Below are 6,519 nucleotides of genomic sequence, written 5' to 3' on the forward strand. Positions count from 1 at the left end.
TGCAAAAAAGTCAACAGAAACAGAAGAAAGGTCTACCATGATCTTCAAAAGTCTCAAAAAAAGTTGGAAAATGCCTTGCAAAAGGTTGAGAAGTATAGGAAAAGGTTAGCTAGGCTGACTAAGAAGCATACCACTGAGCAGTCCCCAAGAACTAAAGCAAGAAAACAGATGAGGGGAGGACATGGTAATCTCAGGAAGACTCTTGTGTTCCATAACACATTAGTCTCACAGCTGTGACAAACCTACCATCAAAAGAAAATTAAAGGAAATCAAAGGTCATTGCTGGAAACATTTTGAAGAAGTACCGGTTAGTGTATGCGGCGCACAAAGAACTTGGAATATCCTACAAAACAATGAGAAAGAACATAATGACACCTGGTCTTCAGTATTCCAGAAAAAAAGCATAGTAATGTGCTGAGCAACACTACAAAAGAGAAGATTAAATAATTTTTGGAACGTGACAACAATTCGTGAGCTACTACAGGAAAGAAAGACACCAAAACTAGACAGAAATTAAAGAAGCGGAAGCGTTACCTCAGTGACTCTCTTTTCAGACTGTATCACAGTTTCAAGGAGGAATATCCCCAGGTGAAAATCCCCAGTCAATTCTGTGAGTACCGTCCTTTCTGGATCGTCAAACCCTCCATTCAAGACAGGGATACCTTTTTATGCAAGACCCATGCAAACATCCAACTCATGGCTGATAAGTTGCTTTATCTGAATGTAATTAGTAGCAACAGAATTGAAAACGTAATGCACTCACTATGTTGTGAAAGTCCAACTAAGGCCTGCATGTACAGAGAGTGTGGCCATTGCCAGGACAAAGAAGTACAAACTGCTGCATTTGAACCTGGCGAGCAAACACAGTGGATGGAATGGCTGAGCAAAACTGAAATCAGGGAGAAAAAGAAAGGTGGTGATAAGATGACATTCACTGCTCACTTAACAGTGAAGGAGCAAATCCAAGGAATGATTCAACACTTGTTGGAAAATTTCACAGCAGCACTCAAGAACAAGTTTGGCAAACATTCTTTTAACATTGCACATGAGTACTCAACCCTCAAAGCCCTGAAAATGTTCAAGAAAATGAGTTGATTCTCCATGTGGACTTTGCTGAAAATGATCAGTGCAAGTATTCGTCAGTAATACAAGCTGTACATTTTGGAGACTCTCATAAGCAAGTATCCCTACACACAGGAGTAGCTTATACGGTTGTTGGTGCTCAAACCTTCTGTTCAGTCTCTGTTTCAATGCGACATGATGCCTCAGCCATATGGACACATCTGACCCCTGTACTTTCTCACTTCAAAGAGCTCATCCCGTCTCTGAACACACTGCACATGATAAGTGATGGACCAACGACGCAGTATCGTTCAAAGAAGAACTTCTTCTGTCTCAGCTCTGTTCCATTTGAGCGAGGATTTAAAAAGGTCACATGGAATTTCCTAGAGGTAGGCCATGGAAAGGGTGCAGCTGATGGGGTTGGCGCAGCCTTAAAACGGAGGGCAGATGTTGTTGTCGCAGGTGGAACAGACATTCCAGATGCGAGGATGTTCTTTGAGAAGCTGATAGAAGAGAAGTAAAAAATCAAGCTCTTCTACATTACAGAACGTGAGATAGAAGAAAATGACAGATCTACACCAGACCAGCTTGAAACTGTATGTGGTTCAATGAAAATCCACCAGGTAAGCTTGAGCACACACCACACAAGCAGTACAACAGCCCAAAGTGTTGGTTTTCTTTTAGTTTATATTTGTGTTGTGTGAAATTATAATGACTGTGGTGCTTTTTGTTTGTAGATTTTTACCACCAAGTCCGGCCACATCAACTGGCGAATCCTAAGCTGTTTCTGCTCAGCTCCTGAAGATTGCCTCTGCTTTGCCCCTGAGTGTGTGGTCCTCAACAAAGCACAGAAAAAGAAAACCACTATGAAGACAGAGCCATGCCAAAGGATGTCTTTGGTGGGAGAATGGTGTGTGGTCTGTTACGATGGGGAGGCCTACCCATGTGTGGTCCAGGATGTAGATTATGAGTCTGTCCAGGTGAAAACAATGTGTATCATTGGGGTTAACCGTTTTTTTTGGCCTCTGAAAGACGACATCCTGTGGTACAGGCATGAAGATTTCCTGGGGCTCGTGCCAGAGCCAAAACCAGTCACCAAGAGACATATGATGCTTGATGTCTCTGTCTGGAATAAGTATCGTCCATGATGGATGAGAGGATGGAAGTTTGACAAGTTTTTGTCTGTTTTGTGGATTTGGTATCAATGACATGTTTGTGGTGTTTCATATTTTAATCAATTGTTGAACAAAAAGTTTAAGTAAACTGTCAGATTAGATTCTAGTTGTTTGGTATAGTTAATATGACTAATGTGTTATTTCAGCGTTTTACCTGTTCTTAACTGCCCTCCTGTTTCATGTTTTAATTTTTTTTAACATGGCTATGAAATGATTAAATTGTTTAGAAATATATTTATACTGAACCAATCCTGTTCAATCAGTGATTTGTCATCACCGCAACAAACTGTCATTACCAGAACTCCAATGTCACCACCATCACAATACATATTTTTGCCAATAAATTATGTATAAGTTACAAAAACATCCTACAATTATATATTTCTGACAATGTTGGACAGTCTAAATGATCACTGTATTAAAAAGTTTTGATATATGGCATTCACTTAAAATAAGCTTATATTCCAAGCCAGGGTAGATGGATGAATCAGAAATGTAGATGCTTTAATGATTATAATTCATCTTGCAAGTAAAAATCAACAATCCCATTAAGTTCAAGATAAAATAGATTCCATGTGAAACCACAAAGTGTTTTAAAAGCACTGATTTATCATTTAAGTTAAATTTTTTACATATATTTGATGATGTGATGGTAATGACACATTTACTTGACATAGTTAAGAAAATGGCAAAAAATCATAAATTCCCTTATCTTATGGTCTCAACCAATCTTGTAACGTCATTCCTGATTAATGGACTGATACTTTGATGTATACCAATTAGTCAAATTGTGAATTTTATTTTTCAAAATTGCAACAACCCAATTTGGCCCTTAATCTGAGAAATGCCCTGTTATAATGTTCAATAAAGGAAACTTTTAAGTCTGAACCCATAACAAAATGCATAATTTTGTGCTTGTTCATACATTTTTTAAATGTACGATTAAAGAACTCCTTTCCAGAGTCCGTTTGGACTTTCTTGGGAATTCCACTCTCTTTCAAAATAGATACTTTTGAGAAAATTTCTATTACCCTTAACATGTGGCGATTTCCATAATTTTTATCAGCAAAAGCTTGCTTATCACACAAGTCAGCCTGGAACTGGTCTGGAAAGTTTTTTCTCACTGGCTTATGGAGAGTATAAGCATCCTGGCCAGACAACTGATCAGTTACAGGTCCGTCACTTACACTACTTCCTGTTTCTTGCACAACAGCTCTGTGACGTTGCTCCTTTCCCCCAAAAGACCCCGGGTGAGCGGGATTTAAATTTATATTTTTCATTAGCTGCTCCATCCTCCAAATTATCGTTATTATGGTCATTTCAAAAGTATGTATCAGACACATATAGAAAAGGTTGAGGAGAATTTATTTTAAAAAATCTAATAACATGCTTACAATATCAATCAAGAGTTTAAAATCAATTTGCAATATCAATCAAGAGTTTAAAATCAATTTGCAATATCAATCAAGAGTTTAAAATCAATTTTCTCGTTTATATAATAATTAATGACTTTGACTACTTTGATTACATTTACAGGCTTATGGCTCTGTATTTTTAAAACACACAGATTGATTATATATACATACAAACAAATTAGATGATTCACATTACATGTCATCGGTGGTTCAAAGTTCAAAGTAAATACATAAAACTTTAGACAAATATTTTTGTAACAGTCCATCTACTTCTAACGATATCAAGCCATTTTTGAGTCATACAGACACGATCCAAGATTTCCTTCATTTGTTGCACACATTCAACCTTAACAAAAGTTTGGGATGTGTAGAGTGAAGAATTATTTAATTTCCTTTCAATAATTTGCAATATAAGATCTGTAATATTTCTCAAAATACATTTTTGAGTTGTTCTCTCAAATAACCTACATAAACAGTTACCCATTATACCAATTAAGGATTTCAGATTTTAGACAGTCTGACTGGGAGAGAAATCTTCAGGTATGTTCTGCCAGAAAAGAATGACTTCCATTACCAGGCCCTGGCTGTCTTTGTTCTTGCTCAGCAGCAAATCAAAGATCTTGTTCCAGGGTCATACTGATGGAGGTTGAATCTTTCAGCTCGTTTAGAAAAACCTAGGAAATTCCACGGACACGAGCTAATTAAAATTGAAGTCCCAAGGATTTCAGGGTTCTGGCCAACACGGGTATGAAACGGTCATCAAAATGGTTGATATAATAATACTTTTGACAATCATAGAGACACTGATGCTGCCGCTGACTTCCATGGCCTGTAAGACAACCGTGGCAGTTTTCTTTTTTGTGCTCCTCGAACACAGTCCCTAAAAGTGTTACAATGGAAGCCTTTATGGTGATCACAAAAGTCTGACTCAAACGTCGACTATCAAAAACGTCAGAATCCGGGGTATAGGAAGGCTGGTCAGGTGGTGGTGGTGGTGGTGGGGTATAGGAAGGCTGGTCAGGTGGTGGTGGTGGTGGTGGTGGTGGGGTATAGGAAGGCAGGTCAGGTGGTGGTGGTGGTGGGGTATAGGAAGGCAGGTCAGGTGGTGGTGGGGTATAGGAAGGCAGGTCAGGTGGTGGTGGGGTATAGGAAGGCTGGTCAGGGGGTGGTGGTGGGGTATAGGAAGGCAGGTCAGGTGGTGGTGGTGTATAGGAAGGCTGGTCAGGTGGTGGTGGTGGTGGGGTATAGGAAGGCAGGTCAGGTGGTGGTGGTGGTGGTGGTGGTGGGGTATAGGAAGGCAGGTCAGGTGGTGGTGGTGGTAGGGTATAGGAAGGCAGGTCAGGTGGTGGTGGTGGTGGGGTATAGGAAGGCAGGTCAGGTGGTGGTGGTGGGTATCTTCATCAAGCAACGGTGTAAAAGATGTTTTAAGGCTGCTCATAATAGGCCTATAGGAGAGAGGTATTTTCCGACATTGTGATATAATGTGGGGGTTTAGGAAGCCATGGTGCTTTGAAACGTTCTACTTTAGCCCCGCCTTTTTATTGCTGCATAGATTCTTTGACCAGAGGGCGTGGCTTTTTAACCAATACATATCATTCCTGCTTCCATATACATCCTGGCTTTAGCTGGATCGTATTCATAACTATCGTCTGCAACAAGACATCTAAGTTTAACAACACTGCCATTGTTGACTTTGTACGTATAGCTCATCAATTCCCTGAAACAAGTCATTTTCCAGATCACCCCAGACGTTAACCGGAATCCTTACCTCAAACATTTTAACAATGTTTCCGTCGCTTATGTTCCTCGTGAGGGAAGAAAGCTCAACAAAACCAAATGGTTTTTTCTTCTGATTTTTACTGTGTGATGCATTGTCTCTGGAGCTCGGTACATCTTCCCAATCGATCTCCAAACCAGTGTCGATAGTGTAACCTCTCATGCCTGACTTTATTTCATGACACAACACATGGCGTAATACTTCCCAGTCAGTGATTTGGTACTCCACGCCACAGGTGTCATTTATATATTCAGCTCCTGCATGGCTAAAATGTACAACTTCACTTTAGAAGCCGGATAATCAAACGCAAAGCCGACCATTTTTCCATCCGCCATGTCATGCTGATCCATCAGCTGTCGCGGACAGTGCTCATTTGCATAAATATTTCGAAAAATAGATTCGCCATAATCGTCCGATTACAATGGTATATTATTTGTAGCCACTTTCCTGAAGCGTTACGTGCATAATTGGGGTTTTCCGTGTATAATATGGGTTGTATAGTTGTATAGTTTGGGTTGCTATGAGAACTTTTCACCAGGCAACGACATTGCCTATTCATCTTAGAAAGGCTCATTTGTACATCCGAATAAATATTACAAGCGTGTACATCACTATATATGATGTTTTGAACCATAAAACATCGTTTGTATTATATATAAGATATAAAAATAAATATTTAGTCAAAATAGTATGGGGATGTTCTTAAATTTTTGGGAAGAAGTTGGTAATTTTTCTGAGTTTATAAAATATATAAGTCCAAACGTAACTAGCGATCTAGTGCTGTTTTGTGTCATTACAAGTAAAGGAACCGTTTTATTGCTTTATAATCTTTCATGTTATAGTGTTTCATTTCTAGGTTGAAGAACCAAATTTTTTGGGGGTGCCTATATTTTTTACCTTCTATTATATAATGATTTCATTTTTTTCAACCCAATTACAGTGTAATTTGATAGTAAAGGCATGAAAGTATGAGTAAATACCATTGACACAAAATCTCATAATGCTTTAAAAAAAAAAATCTTGATGCTGAATGGCAGAAATGTTTTCCGAAAACAATTTTTTTGCCTTTCAAACAGATGAGTTTTATAAA

The 6,519-nt window shown here is 38.8% G+C and overlaps 1 long non-coding RNA gene across 1 annotated transcript; it reads right to left on the minus strand.

Moving 5' to 3' along the window:
• Positions 1-3,798: 3,798 nt before the first annotated feature.
• LOC117595322 lies at positions 3,799-5,827 on the minus strand. The gene is made up of 2 exons (XR_004576533.1): positions 5,421-5,827; positions 3,799-4,326 (listed from the first exon to the last, which is right to left on the minus strand). It is a non-coding gene; the product is annotated as an uncharacterized LOC117595322 (long non-coding RNA).
• Between the last annotated feature and the right edge of the window lie 692 nt (positions 5,828-6,519).

Source organism: Esox lucius, chromosome 11 (genome assembly GCF_011004845.1).
Source record: "Esox lucius isolate fEsoLuc1 chromosome 11, fEsoLuc1.pri, whole genome shotgun sequence".
NCBI classification, from domain to species: domain Eukaryota; kingdom Metazoa; phylum Chordata; class Actinopteri; order Esociformes; family Esocidae; genus Esox; species Esox lucius.